The following is a 19,433-nucleotide window of genomic DNA, read 5'->3' on the forward strand; positions in this document are numbered from 1 at the left end:
TCACGACTGCACACATAAAACACACACCAAATTTCGAAATTTCAACAAAGTTCTTGAATGTTCATACTCATTACAAGGTGTTTATGAGTCCAAATGGTGATCTAGAAGTGATTTCAAGGTGTTTCAAGCCACAATCAAGTCCAATATCACCAAATTTTACTAAAAATCATTCAAGAACTTGAAGGTATAAAATCTATTTTAGAAGTTGCTCAAAGTTCTTGAAATTATTCACAAACTTGAAAACTAAAATAAATGGGTTTTTAAATAAAATAAAAATGGATGTGTATGTGTATGTATATGTGACCGTACATATGCATGTGTGTATGTAAGGGTATGAGTTTTGATTTTTGGTTTGATCTTGCTTGATAATATGTTGAAAAGTGATGTGCATGTGATCTTGGAAAGTTCAAAAAGGGGTTTTAATTAATGAACATGTAGAAGTAAAAGTTTGGATTCATATGAGTGTATGTATATATGAGCCGTGTATGTATGTATAAGTATGGATGCATGTAATATTTTGATGATTAAAAGTCTTAGATATGTAAGAATGTGTTGGGATTGAACCCTACCAGAGGAACAGATAATGAAAGCCAAAACCGGATCACAACAGTGGACTCATAATAAGCAGTTGTTTACACTTGGCTTTCCCCTTGACAGTGGTAATCTAACAGCTGATGGATCTTAAGTACTGCTCAATATAACAACTGATGAACCAAACATTGATGAAACTCTAAAGACTGATGAAGACAAACACTGTTGCTCTATCTATTGTTGCTCCCTAAGTACTGCTGAAGACATAAGCACTGCCCATTCAAGGACTGATCACCTTTGAAGAAAGCACTGATGCTCAACATCAGTGCTCAGGTGTAACACCTCGAAATTTTGTGTCCAATAATGTATTGACACGTGTCTTAAGTTTACACGTGGCGTTTCATATTAAATAAAGGACTAATGTTGACAAACCTTGAAAGTATACAAATTCGAGGGTTATAAATGTCAAACAAGGGTAAGTATACTGTATAGTAACCCTAAATGGTGCTCGTACCTTCAAACGAATAAATCATGGATCGTACGGAAGCGAAACGCGGGAGAAAGTGGGAGATTACAAGCTGCGGGGATTAACTGTGTCAACATGTTTAATTATACCTCTGAGTGACCCTTTGACATACCCGGGGCTTTGTAACAGTAAAATACGCTCACTAGAATATACTGTATAAATTCCGCGAAGTTCCGTTTTAAAACGAGAAAGTTATGATCAAATTCGTACGAGAAGGGTTAAAAGCGTCAACACTGGAAGTTAAGGCTTTCCAAATAATTAATAAACTAACCGGGGACTTAACAATGCGGGTAAATAACACGAGGCCCTTAGTTGTAAATAATCGAGGGCCAAACCGCAAAGTTACCCCTTCAAACCCGAAAGGTCAGGTTAATAATTACGAAAGATTTCGTTATTAATTACCAGATTCTGATCATGATTACAAAAGATTTAAAAATCTGAAAATCTTGACCTCTCGCGGGCCGCGTAAGCTTTTAGAGTAAGTTGAGGCGGGCCGCGAGCCACCTCTTTAATCACGTCTGAATTTAAACTTCAGGCGGCCCGCGTTAAAATGTGCCTAAACTCCCATGCGGGCCGCGTGGGACGCCCAGATGCAGAAAGTTTGGACTTGCATGCCTTTTGAGCTTGTGAACGATCATATAGCCAATAAGTGAGGCATGGGCGCCCCCTACTCGACCTATACCACCTTGGGACACCTGCCCATCATCCATGATCACTTGTAGACCCTGGTGTGATGATCTAAAGGCCCTTTATGCACTATAAATAGGCATGTTTGGTTCATACTAACACACACCTCAAACACACTCTTCTGATCATACTTGGAGCTCTCAAAGCTTTCTCTTATCATCCTACTCGTGTTCATCCTTTGTGATTTAGTATTACTTAGTAAAATGGCTAGAAATCAAACCGTCGTAACTACGGTTTGACTTCAAGATAAATCCTTAATGGCTCAGTCGCCTGTCGAATCAAAAGTGGTTATGTGTTGGTATTTATGTGGGTAATAAACCTCTGAAAGGGTTCTCCATGATCACCACTCTAACTAGTTCAAATGTCGAGTCAAACGTGTACTTAAAAAGTCAACAGAAAGCTATTTTTGCGATTTATGCATAATCTGTAATATAAACGATATGCAACCTGTTTAGACACTCATAAAACATGATAATAAATATATAAACTTGTTTACGCTCGTTTGATTCGGCCATTTGCTATATAAACCCGGTTCGGAACCGAATGTCGCAAAAGTTTGACTTTTGCTTTGACTTCAGTTCTGACCCGTTTTAGTACAATGTAGATATGCATTAGGACTCTCTTAGGACCAGGTCACATGATGGTATCACCCTCTGTGACCGGTTCATTGTTTATTCGAGTCCTTTACGCATTTCCGTTAATTACTTAAAAGTTGACCATAACGCCCTTTTTAAAATAAAACGAGTATTTCGGACACGTGAAGGGACCATAACCTTGCTTACTAAATTCTAAGCATGTCCCAAAAGTTTCACGCCAATCCGAGGTCTAGAATGGGAGTTATGCTAAATAGCGCATTTATAAGAAACTTTTGTAATAAACGGCGCAATTAGCATAACGCCTACCTAAACCAAGATTCTGTCACCAAAACTTTTACCCACTGTATTAAAATAATATTTTGGGATTTTTAAAGATTTTTAATTAATTTTAACCTGCTCATAACCTGCGGTTATGGCTACGGTTCGGTAAATACCGAATATGCCCTTTTCGGCCAAAACTTGAGTTCTACAAGGTCTTTTGACCCGATTCTAGTTGCTACTGATTTTAAATAATAAATAAAATATTTTAAACTTATTAAACTGATCGGGAAACTCAGGTTTCCTGTAGAACTCAGAAATCCCTTTAAAAGTCTTTAAAAATGACCGGAAAACCCCTACGGGGCGTATAATGAACTAAAACTCGTTACGGGCATTATGGAAGGTATCCTACTGATACCACAACCTCTTTAAAGTATATTGACTTAGGAAAACAGTGTAGGACTCCTACGGTTACCCGTTGCGCCTATTGCGCGCACGGTTCGGCTTATGTAACTAGTTTGCATAAATTAGCCGATACGGGTCAAACCATATTATTTTGACCCCAAAAATCTAAAGTGTGAATGTTAGACCCATATAAAACAAGTCTCTGAACTTGTTAGGGCAGAATCACATTCTATTCCCGGTTTTCGCCTTTCACGCGATTAAACCGTATCTATCCTTCGAAACTAACCGGTCTAGGCTACGGCTAATATAAAGACCCGTTAGGATTCTAATAGGTTAATTTAAACCTTCGTTCCAGAATAAGGAGCCCCAGTAAAAGATATCAGTGACCTAATTGATTAAGGAATATACATTGCAAAGGTAAATACTTTTAACTTATTTTCCCTTATACGGGCTTGGGTTACGGTATATAAAATACCGCTTGATTGAGCATCAAATAATTCCATCGCTTAGGTGGTTAATTGAATAGTTTGATCGGCTCATTAAAACAGTCTTGTTACTTAAAAGCCTTTGGGGGGTTAATGACCATGTCCCGGATATCCTTGGCATCATTTTACGAAATGGCCACGACCTCGACACCCGGGTGTAGGCGTACGCCCGGTTGATGTCTATACTATTAAAAGACGTAGCCGATGGTTTACCCGCCTCGGTTTTACGCAAATGTGGTGTGTCTATTGATCTTTAACCCGGCACGATCCGGGCTACTGAACGCAAAGAAGGAACATGTAATTCGTTCACAAGATTATAATTTTAAATAATTCTCCCAAGTTATAAAAGAATTTGTGCCTCGTGCATTCAAATCAATTTTAATAAACTTTTTCAAAAGAGTCGGTTGAATGTATTTACCAGTGTAAACTGACGTATTTTCCCAAAAAGATTAAGTGCAGGTACTACATGTAATTGGTTGGCATTAGCTCCATAGCATCGTTAAGAGCCTCGCAAGCTTGATGTCTTATCTGTTGAACTACATTTTTATTTATTTTGATCCATCCTGTGGATACTATTCAACTACTTGTGATACATTTGATATTACAGTAAATGGTTGAATTATATTTATCTTTATGCTTCCGCTGTGCATTCATATATTGTGGTTTGACTATATTGTTGCCAACTACGTCACGGTAATTCCCCACCGGGCCCACCGGTGATACACGTGGAAAACGGGGTGTGACATCAGGCTACAACAGTGGAACGTGAAGCAGTTGTTATCTCTTGTTTTGTATTGTACTTATAATCAGTTGTTACACATCAGTAGTTTGTATAGAACAGTGTTTATAGGTTGTTAGGTTGTTAGATATCACTATCATGGTGACGTCAGCTGAGATGCTTCAGTAGTTTGGTCTGCCTATAAATGGAACAGTACCCTCTACTGTTACATTTGATTGACTGAGTGGATTCTTCTTCTCCAGTCCAATCCTTTCATCTTGTGCAACCAACCTTGGGGTATCAGGCTGAGGGGGAGCTTAGTATTGTAAGCATGCTTGTAATCATTTGCTTTGTATTTCAATCATTCAACTTAATGAAAAGCATTTGTTTACCAAACTATTTTCTCTTCTGATTGTAATCACAAAGTTTGTTTTTCATTTCCGCTGCACTCAATCTCATTTTATATTCACTATTCTGTCAAAATTATACAAACGAGCACAATCATGACAGCCTCCGATCCTAACAATTGGTATCAGAGCTCGGACAGTCAAATTCGATCTAACAATCAATTTGACAAAACAGTTCAGCTCAAAATTCGTTGATACTAAGGTTGACTGTATTTTGTTGAAAAACAGAGCAACGAGAAATCATGTTCAAAATGATGAATCTGATACTCTGTAAAACAACCAAGATGTCATAATATTCATAAATTTCAAACAACAAGTGATGTCATGCACAAATCACTCATAGTTTCCAGATCTGGAAACATGTCTGGTAACTATGGTATGATTATCTTCATTCAAAATTGACTTCAACTGTTGTTATGGAATTTGTGATGATTTCATCATGTTTTATGCTAAAGTATGAACCTCAGATTAACAAAACCTATGTTCATATAAACATTAGTGTTTTGCTAACTTAGAAAGAGGAAAATAAAACTTTAGTCATGAAATCTTATGTGTTAGAAGGCAGGTTGAGAATCCTCAAAAGGACTAAATCAACCCTGTCAAAACACATTAAGAAAATCTGGGGTCAAAACAGTCCAAATCATACGTAATGTGAGAATTGGTAATAAAACATGTACAAATGTGGCCAGATCTCTCAACACATTACTCCAAAATGATTCTGGACCAAATTTTTCTTAAATAAGATCTCCGAGTAAGTATTTCTGTACTTATGAATGGGAAGGGTAAAAAGGGAAGAAGAAAATGAACAAAACTCAAAAGTGTGTTTATCTTAAAACTTTTGAAACCAAAAGAAAAAGAGTATAAACATAAAACACTTATGAGTCCAAAATTGGGTAAACAATGGTCATCATACAACTGTGTGCATTCATCAATACAGGAATTGTCCAGGTAACAATGGCATCTCCAGTGATTGACCTTAAAAGATGAATTTACAATCCATTGACAAGAAAATGATCCTAAACAGTGGTCAAAATAACTTGAGAATGATATGATCATGAGCTTATTTGGAAAGTTATCAGATCCTTTTGATGTTATTTTCAAAAAAAAATTCAGAATAAAACCAGATATATTATTTTTTATATAATATATTTTGTACTTTTACTCATTTTTGATAGTAAAAAGTTCATCTCTGGTCAGGATGTAATTTCCTTATTTTTTGTGTGAAATTACTTTTAAAACTGATCAAAAGGAAACGGTACACATGTCAAGGTCATGTCAAACTCAAGTTAGTTTATCACAGATCAAAAATCGATTGCAAATTGATTTTGAACTACTGAGATACTCATGTTCTAGTTCAAATAACTAGAAACAAAATGAGTAGCCTTAGTAGAAAAGTCTTCATCATCTGGGATGCTAAACCACTGTCAGGAATAATGAACATGTGGCAAAACCTTGAACAAAGATTTCTGAGACAACTGCTAGCAATTTAAACTTGATAATCTACATCTAAAATGTATTTTGTTAAGCATAGCATTTCTGGAGCTCAACAGATGTTGGACATGATATTGTGTTTACACAAGACAAAATCAATTCCTACATCTGAACAAACAGATGCTAACATTATTTATCAAAAGTTAAAACACTGCTGCACCAACAGTTGTTGTACTAATGGTCTTCATTTTATTTTCTACCACTGTTTTCCTTTAACTGCTGCCATGTTTTTCAAACATCTGCTTTCTAAAGTCTGTCCACTGCTAAAAAGTCAACCCATACTCTTTCGTTTTCTTGATAAAGCACTGTTGTACAAAATCAGTGTTCTATCCACTGATATGCTATCCACTGATGTAGTAAAAGCATCCACTGATGGTAAAAATCTCCCACCGCTCCATTTATTACCATTGTAACCACTAATGTTTGTTTCATCAGTGGCCCCAAAAACAACTGTCCTCCATTATTTACTCTTCCATCAGGGGTTGGCACGTGGTCAGTTTTTAGTCGTCAGATTATTATAACCGCTACCACGTCAATAATTCTTTTTCTCTAAATAAAACCCTGATCAAAACCCCAAACAGGGTTTCACTGTCGAATTGAATTCCAAACATTCTCTTCACAAAGCAGTTTCCCAGTCATAACTCCAAAACATTCTTTGATCTTCTTCATCAAAAATGACGAAATCAAAATCGAAGTAAAAATTAAAATCATCTTCTTCCTACGCTCCCACAGACGCCATTCAAATGGCCGCTGAAACCACAGAAATTTGTTACAAATCCCCTCACAACTATGTGGGTATACTCACAAAACCCACAACCGACAACACCTTCGACTCCATCATTGATACCTTATCTGCATCAAAGTATAAAACTTTGTTAACAGCAGACGCTCCCATTTATCTACAGACCCAGAGAGAGTTCTGGAAAAATGCCACCCTTGAAAAACAAGGAGACATTGTCACAGCCATCAACTCCTCGATACAGGGTAAAAAGATTCAAATCTCTCCACAATCTATTTCTGAAGTCTTCAAACTCAATGATCTGGAAGGTAAAACCTCTTTTTCGAAAACTGAGTTGAAAAAGGATTTCATGAATAGGGGTTATGCAGAGCAACCAAAAAGGGATACCTTACAAAATGGTTTCTTCCCTTCTGCTCCAAGGTTTTTATTTCACACTCTATTGATGTGTGTTTCTAATAAAACAACTTCTTTTAATGAAATACCATCAAAAATTCAATGCATGGGATATGCAATTTTGAATAATGAAAATTTTAATTATTCCCAGGAGATTTTTGATGATTTAGTAAAGAATGTTGATAATAAAGCATTTCTGCTCTTTCCAAGGTTTCTGAGCTACTATTTTGAACAAAAATTTCAAAAGGAAGATGCAGAATTGCCCAAACAAGGTGCTTCTTTTAAAATAAACTGTTTAACGCCTGAAACATTCTCTAGAATGTTGGCACCGATAAAAACAAAAGCAGAGGTGCCTGAGCAGAATTTAGCAGATGAAACTGCTCCTCAGGTATCGGCTGCTGAGCCCACTGCTCCAGGTGATCAAAGCAGCACACCCACTGCTTTGAAACCCACACCTGCCACCACCAAAAAGACCAAAAAGAAAACATCCAGAAAGCCCCCCAAACATCAAGAAAGCCCCCCAAACCCAAAACAAAGGCACCTCTGGAAGATGAGATCCCAGAGTCAATGCCAGTGACAACACAAAAGTCACCAATAACCACTGCTGCTACTTCCTCACAGCAGTTGGAAGAAAGATCTCCACCTTTGCCACAAACTCCTCCTGCATCCTCACAAAAGGATCAGGTTGTAAACACAGGGACCCCACAATATGAAGCTCTGGACCCACTCGGATCCATCTTCCACAGTCCTGATCCCAAGGACATGTCTCTTTCAACTCATTTACCCTCACCCCCCACATTACCACCATCCACTATACCTTTGTTGCATGCAGTTGATGTTACACAGACACAAACCAGTTCCTCTCAATCACCTATCACTGAGAGTATACTCCCACGGGTGACTGGGTCTGATGCTAATATCTCTGCTATCCCAGCAACAACTAAGGAGGTTACACTGCAGGAATTACAAGTAATTCCTGTCAGTAGTTCAAGCGGAGCAGCAACTACAAATGTTGGATCAACAGATCTGCATTTGGCCAGTTGTTTCATTAGTCAGACTCCCTTGAAGGCAATTTCTTCAATAGCACCAATAAGAACCACCAGTGAGCTTGTCTTAACCACTGGCAACATCAAAAGGTTATCAAATGCTGAAGAAAGAAGTCCCTAGTACCAAGAACAAGGGGCATCAATGAATGATTTTTGGGATTCAGTCCCTAAGTCACACATTGGTACAACCACTGTTGGTGGGGATTCAGATGATCCCATTAACTTGGGTGATGATTCAAAATATTAGGAATTGACGGGCAGGGTTGAAAACCTGGAAACCTCAGTTGCTGAAATAAAGGATATGGTGCAGCAGCTGTTAAAAGCTCAGAAAGCCCAATCCACTGCTGCTCCAACTCAAGCACCTACACAACAGGCACCTGCTGCAAATGAGTTATGGAACATGTTCCTACCACTGCTGGAAAGACAAAAGCAGATGGCATATCAGCAGCATGATATACATGTTCAAAAGCTGACAAATATGGTGGAATCAAGGTTCAAAGATACTCAGACAGATATCAAAGCTATCAAGGCTCACATTCAAAGTGCCTCTGGAAAAATTCCTTCCACTGTTCTCTTCATGAATGAACCCTTCCCAGATAATGCCAAAAAAGGGGAGAAGATCAAGTGGAAGAAAAAGGGAATTGATGATGGTATATACATTGAGCCAGAAAATAGCCAAACCAAAACTGCAGTATCAACACACACCACATCACCACACACCACCATAACCACTGCTCCACCATCATCTGTGATCACATCACCAACAACAACTTCACCATCAAAAGCAGCCACCCCATCATCACCTCCTGCCAAAAAGCAGAAGACAGCAGATGTTACAACATCTGCTGTAATAACAACAGTGGTTGAAACACCAGCTGTTCCAACTACTGTTAGTCAGTCACTCATCACCACTCAAACCCCTGCCATCACAACCCCTGCTCAAAAGCAGAAGACATCTACTGATACATCAGTAGTTGTAATGACAACAGCGGTTGAAACACCAGTTGTTTCAACAGCTGTTAGTCAATCATCTACCACTGCTCTCACCATTCCTATGTCACAAGCAAAATCCATTTCATCCACAAAGCTTTAGAAAAGAAAAAGAGAAACTACTCAAGCCACTGATGAAAAATATGATCCTGTTACAGCAAAATATCCACCCAGACTAGATGCTGTAAAAAATGAGATGAAACAATTTTACACCGAGGATGATCCTTCAAAAAGAAGATTTCCTTCTCTCATAGGCTTCGTAGTTCCAGAAGACATGGATGAATATCTCGAAATGAAAGCAAGGCAAGCAAAGATTTGAGCTAAACTCGAATGCAAAGATCAAGGTGATAAAGCCATTTCTGAAAAATTGGAACTCTTACTTACAAAAGTCAAGCTGATGAAAGATTATGCACAAGTTCTGAGCAAAGAAAAGACAGATCAAAGAGGAGATGAGAAAAGAACTTATTGCATATATCATGAAAGAAAAATTTTATCCAGCTGAAGAAAACCAATTTGAAGAATGGCCAATAGTTGCTCTAAAGCATGAAGCAAACAGGATTGAAAGGATTAAAGGTGACCCAAGTAAGAAGAAGACAGCTCCAAATTGGAACAAATATAAAAAGCTAATTGCTGATCTTACTTCTGAATATAAAAAGAAGAAACAGGAGTTGGTAGATGCTAAAGTGGACACTGCTGATGCCATAGCAAAATGGTCAAAACAGCATACTGATGAAGCTTATGAAAGGCTGAAGAAAAGAAGGATAACTGTCTCAGACACTTCAAAAAGGCCTGACTACAAAAAGCTTGAACAGCAGATTGAAAACCTCCACAAACTATTCAAATCAGCAGATAATCCTATTCTTGTGTCAAACCAAGAAGAAGGAAAACAACTGTCTGAAGAGGAGGTAAAGGAAAAGGAAGCTGAGTACTTCAATGAAACCATCATGAAAATTGGTCTAAAAGAAGAGAGCTCAACAAAGCTTCAGAACCTTTTTAAGAAGGTATTAACCAAGCCTGCATCACCAAACACTTCAACAGACATGACAAACATTGAGAGGCAAGAGTTAATTGAAAAAGAGAATGCAGAAGACATAGTTGCAGCAAACAATGTCATTGAATTGGCCTTCAAAAGAATGTCTGAAAGTCTGCAAGTGTTCTCAAGGCCAATATCTCCAAACTCATCAGGAAATAACTCTCTCCCAAGAAACCCGTCTGAATTAAAAGTACTAAACTGGATGTCTGATCAAAAGACCCACGTACCGACCTTGTTCAGATCCAACGACGAAGTGAAGTACATATCAAGGAAAGAAGCACTAGGCCTTAGTGTTGAAGATTTGCAGGATCTCCTAGAACTTACACTGTGTAGGGATGAAGATGACACAAGTTCCAAGGATTTTGAAGAAGAATTTAAAAAGCAAGCTCAGGAACTACTGATGAGAAATAAAGGTCCAGAATAATAAAGGGTTTTGGCATTATCTGTTCCAGGGGGAGATTGTTGGGATTGAACCCTACCAGAGGAACAGATAATGAAAGCCAAAACCGGATCACAACAGTGGACTCATAATAAGCAGCTGTTTACACTTGGCTTTCCCCTTGACAGTGGTAATCTAACAGCTGATGGATCTTAAGTACTGCTCAATATAACAACTGATGAACCAAACATTGATGAAACTCTAAAGACTGCTGAAGACAAACACTGTTGCTCTATGTACTGTTGCTCCCTAAGTACTGCTGAAGACATAAGCACTGCCCATTCAAGGACTGATCACCTTTGAAGAAAGCACTGATGCTCAACATCAGTGCTCAGGCTACAACAGCGGAACGTGAAGCAGTTGTTATCTCTTATTTTGTATTGTACTTATAATCAGTTGTTACACATCAGTAGTTTGTATAGAACAGTGTTTATAGGTTGTTAGGTTGTTAGATATCACTATCATGGTGACGTCAGCTGAGATGCTTCAGTGGTTTGGTCTGCCTATAAATGGAACAGTACCCTCTACTATTACATTTGATTGACTGAGTGGATTCTTCTTCTCCAGTCCAATCCTTTCATCTTGTGCAACCAACCTTGGGGTATCATGCATGTTGATGATAATATGATATGGGTGCATTAGATGCACATATTTGGGCATGCATGTTGAAAGATGGTCAAGAAATGATGATTTGAATATGATTTGATAAAAATAAAGTATGGTCAGAATCTAAACACTAAAAATATGAATATCTGAAGTGTTAAATGGTATAAAACTTTGTCATGATGATTACTAGCTTTGCATGTTGTATTTGGTGCTTTAAAAGTTGTAAAATATGTGAAATCGCATGATTTATGTGACTTAAACAAAAACTGCACTAATCTGATTATAACCATTATTTTAATCAGTAAATAACATGTATTGTGTTAAAATATCAAGTCGTTTCGAGTTGGGATGATTATAGTAACGTTTAACGCAAAACTATGCATTAAAACGGACAAAAATCGGCTTTTCGAGTGATTTTTATATAACTGATTTAAATCAGTAAGTAAACTAATATTTTTAGTTTAAAAATAAGTATTTTAACTAATTTTAAGTTTACTTGGTGTTTGGTTTGTAAGGCCTCCTAATCCAAGATCTCGCTCAGCTAATGCAACCAACAGGTGTGCGGAATCCACCTGATGATCAACCACTGTAGATGAAACACTAGAATGCAAATATTTGTGAGAGAAATCAAGAATACGCAGAGTATTCTTGATGAGGAAGATGAATGACGTCACACACAGTAGCCGCCAGACAAACACACACACAATGATTAGGGTTAGAAAGGTGCACAGAATTTCACACAGAACCGCCCTCTTGTCTATTCCACATAAAGGTATATATACAAGACAAACTCCGGACAACACATTGTCCGGAGACAAGAGCCCAAAGCCCATACAATATAAACCACGGACTTCCATGACATACTAGAAGCCCGGACAAAACACGCTACCCTAAAACCCTAACTTTTGCCTAAACACAAACCTCTGACAAAAGACTAGACAAAAACTTGGACAAATTGTCCAAGGATAAACCTTGGACTAAGTTTCAAGACATGTACAATAAAGACCCTAACAATTGGAAGGCATGCACTTATCACCTAAAGTGCATTAACAAACTCCCCCTTGACCAGTGCATAGTCTTCATGTGGTCTTGAATTCTTCATCCTTGCTTCGAGTACTCGCTTCCTGCCCATACCTTGTTCTTCACACAGAATTGAACTACCTTGATGAACTGATCAGCTAGCTCACGATCTTATTTAAGGTATTTTAGAGGCAGGCGTCGAAGCTTCTTCAGATGTGCTTCCCTTAGGTTGATAAGCCAAATCGGATCCAGAATTTTTGCAATCTCATCAGTCACTTTCTTCTTAGCAATCACTGCTTCCCCAGTCTTGCCATTGAGATACCAATAACCTAAGCTGTCAAATTTATCGAGATCAAATTTACGCATAGGGATTTTACGGAGGCATCTCGCTGGAGGATAGACCATCTTCCATTCTTCCTTGCCAGTAAACTTATTGAAGTACTTAACTCCCCGACCAACTGTTGGCTTGAAAGTCTTCTATTTACTTGCTCGACTCTCAGCAACGAGATGAGGAATTAATCCTCTGATGCTAGCAACATTCGTATCGTTGTTGAGATCCAACTGAGCAATGTGATGGAGATCACGAGCTAGAAGAGTCTGAAGGAACTTGGCCCTTGGCCTGAAATACTGTACCCCATCGGTCCTTTTGATCATCACCAAGCTGTGTTCTTCATCAAAGTCCCAACTTCGAATCTAACCCGAATACTCACCTTTTGTGTTTATATACTTCTTCCTTTGAGTTTCGTCAGGAAGAGGTTTAAACCATTTGCGAGCTGCCAAACTAACTTCCTCGGGAACTCGAATAGGATTGTAAATTTCTTCAGGCATTTCACTTCCAAACACAAAGCTTCTAATATCATCACTGTTAACCGGTAGGGACTCGTACTCGATCCTATTCCCTTGCGTAGTCTCAATGAATTCGAACTTACCAGCTAGTTCGTCATCAGTTCGCCAGTCTTCAACCAGTTCCTCAACCACTTCACCATCTCCTAAAACCAAATCAACAGCAGGATCCAATTCAGAATCAGATAAGGCACCTGTATCAGCATCCACAGGACCTTTATCTCCCCCTACGGCTGCACCCGAGGACTCCCCCTCAACTTGAGCCGAGGTTGCAGCTTCAGGAACACGTGCACTCCTTGACTGCTCCCCCTGCTTCGCTACATTGGGATCCTTTTCCTTGTCCTTGTCAAGATCATCTCTGATTTTCTTTAGCTCATCTATCTTACATTGAGTCTGAATCTAAAAATCCGAATTCTCCCCCTGAGCAACAAGGAGTGACACGAGATCCGTCACAATACCGAGAAGCCGATCCGTTGTCCTAGCCAAAGTCATCTGTTGGGCTGATGTCGAGGCATCTTGCGTTATGAACTTTCCCAACTGAATACTTTGGTCTTTGGTTAGACGAAAGAGTTGCGTCATCTGCTGATCTCGAACCGCATCCTTTTTCTTCAAGTAAACAATTTCTTTCTGATGCATCGCGATCTGATTCTTATGTTGTACCATGACCTTAGCAGCATCCTGAAATTTGCCACAAACAAACTCTTGAAAATTCCGCTCTTGACCAGAACTTGACGGTCTCGAGGCAGAAGCTGTCGAAGGACTAGGAGCAGCAGGTCTAGAACCAGACGGTTGTGCACCGGATGGCCTAGGACCTGAAAATGGCAAAACTGGAGGTCTCTGAGATCCTTTCTTCGATCGCACTACGGACTTGGACCGAAAGCAACCTTCGGACGGACTTTCCGTTTCTTTGGTGCTCGCATATCGGTGAAAGCACTAGGCCGCGGTGGCAAGGAAGAACTTCCTGATAAGGCAAACAAATTGCCCGTACCCATTGGAGAAGATAACGACTCAAAAAAAGGTACTGTAGGAATCTGAGAAGACATCATCGGCGTTAACGATTGAACAGAAGTAGTCATGTTGGTAGCTTCCACAAAGGAAGTGAACGGAAGTGAAGAAGACAGTGACGGAAGAGCGATAGATAGCTCCAAATTTAGGAGACCTCTGGAATCTGATGGAGCAGCGCTTGATGTAACCATAACTGAAGCAACTATTGGACTCGAAGACTGAAAATCCGAAATAGTAACTCGTCGTCGCTTATACGTCTTGAGAGGAGCTGACACACAGACAGTCTCAGTATCAGGACGACGACGGTCTTCATCCTCATCATCAGAAGAAGAAGAACTAAAAGCGATTGAATCCAAATCATTCGCTCTATCATTCCAACTAGCTAAGCGTATACTCCAGTCGGAAGAGGGACCGAAAGAAGCAACCTTTGCTCGAAATAACTCAAGTTTTTCCCTTTCAGAAGGTGTGATACGATTTTGAGTTAGCATATCATTAACAGACTCATCCACAGAAACTTCTTCGATAGGACGCTTCCCTTTGTCAACTGCACGGGAAGACGGGCCCGCTTCTAGAGCCGCATCAAGCTCTAAGATCACCTCATCAGTTTCTACAGCAACTCCCGTTGCCGCAGACGTAGAAACTGGAGCTTGAACAAACACATTTTTATGAATAGAAGCATCAAAAAATTGGTTCAGCAATAACTGGTTCTTCAATGGGTTCAGGTTCCGGAGAATTAACCGGTGGTTGTTGAAGATCAACCTAAGGTTGAACAACCACGGGTTCGTGAACATTATCCTCAACTGCCTGCATTCCTCCACTAAAGATTTGATCAACACCATTCCTAATGTTTAACCAAATTTGATCATTTTCCGGATTGTAGTTCTCTTGAACAATTACACCAAGCAAAGGAGTCGTAACAGGACGAGCATCAGTCCTTTTGGACTCATTAACCCTGGCACAATCAGTAAAAATACGAGTATGCATGGGCGCTTGAGCGTACGCAGGTAGAGATACGTCGAACGAAAGATTTGGCAACAAGTGTCGAATAATCAACGAAAGAAACGAGGATACAGAATCATCAATCGCTTATCATTTGCTTTCAGACCAATTTGATGTTTGTAAGCTTGGAAAATCATCAGTGAGAAATTGTATGGCTGGTTGTAAGTTAACCCAATCATTGCAGAAAGAAGATCATGAGCCATCGTATCCATTCCCGATTTTCGTGTAGATAAACAGTGCATCATTACATGAAAGAAATATCTCCACTGCCCAAGAATCAATCCTTTGGCGATCTCCTTCCTGGTAAAACAACCCACGTAACCAAAGGATCTAGCCCCACGTTCACGAATTTGCTTTACATAACACGTGTTTCCATAATCTAAGTCACCAAACCACAAAGTCGCATGAATAACGGCTCCCGTGATAACAATAGGGCTTCCATGAATAGTAGCTTCGATAGAATCATCAACAATCTGAGCCGTACGCCAAAAATCTTCAATATACTCTTGCACTTGGTGAATATTTTCTTAAATCGCGAAACAAATTCTTGAATTTCGAAGAAAACGTATAATATCAGAATATTCGGCTCCACCACGAACGTTTTCGTTTAACAATGCAATTTGATTGTGATGACAATGAAATTCTCGAACAGGACGAGGTGGATCTGCCATCTTTGTTGGAAATCAAAACAGAAACGAAACACATGCATCAGATATAATCTCCAAGGAATACTAACAGAAGCAAACATACTGTTAAACACAACAGCTCACAGTGAGCTATTCCCATCCGGATCAGAACAAATATGGAACCAATCTTCGACATATTAAACACATTAACCAACAAGTGTCCCAGAATAGATAGAAAACAACAGTAGGTATGCAGTTTACACATAGCAGTTTTAGATATGGACAAGAAACAGTTAGCAGATAACAAAACTTGTTAAGACTCGGAATCTGAAATCTCTGTTAAAACTTAAACTCGGAACAACTTGTTAAAACTTGGAATCTGAAATCGCTGATACCAGGTTGTTGTTTTAAAAACTTGGACTGAGAATCTTTAAAAAAAACTCGGAGCTGGTTGTTGTTTTTAAAAAACTCGGACTGAGAATCTTTAACAACTCGGAGCTGCTGCTGTTTTGAAACTCAAAACCTTTAAAAAAACTCGGAACCAATCCATTGACCACAACAGCCTCAACAATAAAAACTCGGATACAAGGCTTTTAACTAAACTCGGAATGTTGTTGTTTTAAAACTCGGACTGAAAATTCGGAGCTGGTCGTTGTTTTTAAAACTCGGACAGACTTTAAAACTCGGAGCTGATACACATCGGTTGTTAAAACTCGGAATTTAAAACTTGGACAAACTTTAAAACTCGGAGCTGATACACATCGGTTGTTAAAACTCGGAATTGAAACACATCAGTTGTTAAAACTCGGAACAGAAACACATCGGTTGTTAAAACTCAGAATTTAAAACTCGGATAGACTTTAAAACTCAGAGCTGATACACATCAGTTGTTAAAACTAGGAATTGAAACACATCAGTTGTTAAAACTCGGAAAAGAAACACATCGGTTGTTAAAACTCGGAGCTAAACAACATGAAAACTCGCAACTTCAAACAACACAACCAACAAGATCTCGCAAACTTTTTAAGATCAAAAAGTTATATTTCAAATTTCTTTCATCTTCTTCCTTAAACCCAAGAATACCCGCCAAGAACATCACAAAATTCCACTAAAACATCACTCAAACAAGCAACATTTTTCCTAATCGAACATATTAAAAAAACGCAAACAAGCAAGATTTTAACCAACAAAGCTCAAAAATTAACTCAATCATTCAACTTTCTTCAAGATTCAAAACCCCTAACCTCAAGAACACCAAGTTCTTGAAGCCAAACACAAAACCCCCAAAATTTCTCACAAAACCCTAACTTCAAGATGTTCAAAAGCATCAAATAACATCATCATTCAGCAAGAAAGAAGCATTCAAGCAAGAATTAAGAAGAAATAAGAACACCTAGTTCAACTAAGATGGAAATCCAAGCCCTAGAAACCAAGATTCTTACCTAATTTGAGACAATGGAGATGTTATGAGTGTAGAAACACATACCTTGAAGAAGACTTAAGGTTCTAATCACAAGTAAAGAGATTTGTAAGAAGAATGGAGTGAGAAGGGAGGGGCGACCAGAGAATTCGTTCTCCTGAGTCTTGTTTTGAATGAGAGAAGAAGAAGTTTTGAGGGTGTATTAAAAATTCGGACTAGACGGTGTATTAAGAAAAACTCGGTCTGGTTAAAACTCGGACCGGATAATTTTTTTTAATTTATTTAAGTTAAAAAAATCGGACCAGAGGGGTTTATTAAAAACTCGGACATTAACCCATTAAAACTCGGTCCCCTTAAAGCTCGGACTTGAACCCCTAATTTCAAAACCTCGAAATTTTTGCTTTCCCAACTTTGATCGATACTAATTTTTGAACATTAACTATCGAGATAATTTTCGAAATAAAATAATAAAAAAAATAAAAACTGGTAAAACTTTCAAAGAACAATCCTTTCACTTCAGAACATAAAAATTTTGAAACGGAAAAATATTACTACTCGGAACAAAATTTTATCGAACCCTTTAAAATGACGAAATTTCACACACACACTTAGATGTATCTTGCACGACCGATTTTCAGGTGAAAGACTTATTTTAAGTTACCGAACTTGATGTTTAACATCTTATTAAATAATGTTCACAACCCTTAGAGTATTTTTCAGAAAGATAACTCGCACATAGAAACAAGAAAGCAAATTCTTTTTGTTGTTTTTTCAATTTTTGACTGAAAAAGAGGTTAAACCTACGAACGTATTTACACTAGTTATCTTTTTGTGAAATCAGAGCAAAGGGATCATATCGGTTTTTCTGTCAGTATCTGACACATGAACCATAGTATTTTAGTTTAAGCCTTTAGAATGATATTAACAGTTCAAGACGTTCAACGGTATTGTGGTCCACTTAAGTTTTAGCACGCTTTCGAACACTGTTTTCGAGATATGTGATTAAGTGTATTAATAACTGATTGTAACTATGTTTACCCACCTCAGAATATACTCCCGTATCAAGGTATGCACGAGAGATCATCTTACTGGTGAGTATACCATTTATCATCTGTTTTGACGTATAAACTGATGTGAGATACTCACTTATTTTTAATTGAAAACAAGCCCTATGTGATTGAATCACTTATTGATGAGGAACTTGATTTTCAGATGCATGAGGGCATAGAAGCAAGTCCGTGAACAGGTTAGTACCATCGCACAGACAAAGAGACGAACTGGACTCCCGCATAAGAGTTGTGATATATTATCACATATTTTGTGGGACATGTGATTGTTTATCACTTATTGAGGTCGAATGCAACATGTATTATATACACGATTGAATGATATTTACACGTATGTATGGAATCATGGAAGATCTAGACTTGCGTCCCCGTTGTTTTCGGTAAAAGAAACAACCATGATACCCAGATGATAAACAGCATAAAGACCACGTATCTCAGAACCTCGGCAATCTATCAAACGAAATTACGGTACCAAGACCATATATCCGAGAGATGTACCACACAAGTTACGCAGTTCATTATGTTTATATACCAAAAACGGGTTCTTATTGACGCGTAAAACCTACCGAAGCAACATATAATGAAGCTGTTACAGTTAACGGTTAATTTTATATATGACCATAGTTCTACACCAGATACGACTAACCGATGTACTATCATTTCCCTTATATCTCAATACGACTTCATTTTATATTTTTCAAATGTTTATGTATTTTTCTTAAAATTTATCCTACAACTAAGTAAAATATTTTTTTTTGAAGTTTTTTTTTTAAGTTTTCGAAAGCGGTAAAAACTGTACAGAAAACATAAAATAAAGTTTCTATGCGAGTTTTGAAAAGCATTTTACTCGGGGTAGATCATGCCAATCATTCGGACTAAATTTTCAAATCTAGCCCGATCAAATATCTTCGTAAACAGGTCGGCAAGATTATCCAAGGTGTCTACCCTAACCACTTCTATTAAACCCTTCTCAGCACAGTCGCGAATGAAGTGATGCCTAACATCTATGTGCTTAGTGCGTGAGTGATTAACTGGCTTGTTAGTTATGGAAATGGCAGAGTTGTTATCGACAAGAATAGGCGTTCGAGCAAAATTCAAACCGT

The sequence above is a fragment of the Helianthus annuus genome, chromosome 1 (genome assembly GCF_002127325.2).
Source record: "Helianthus annuus cultivar XRQ/B chromosome 1, HanXRQr2.0-SUNRISE, whole genome shotgun sequence".
Classification (NCBI taxonomy): Eukaryota; Viridiplantae; Streptophyta; class Magnoliopsida; order Asterales; family Asteraceae; genus Helianthus; species Helianthus annuus.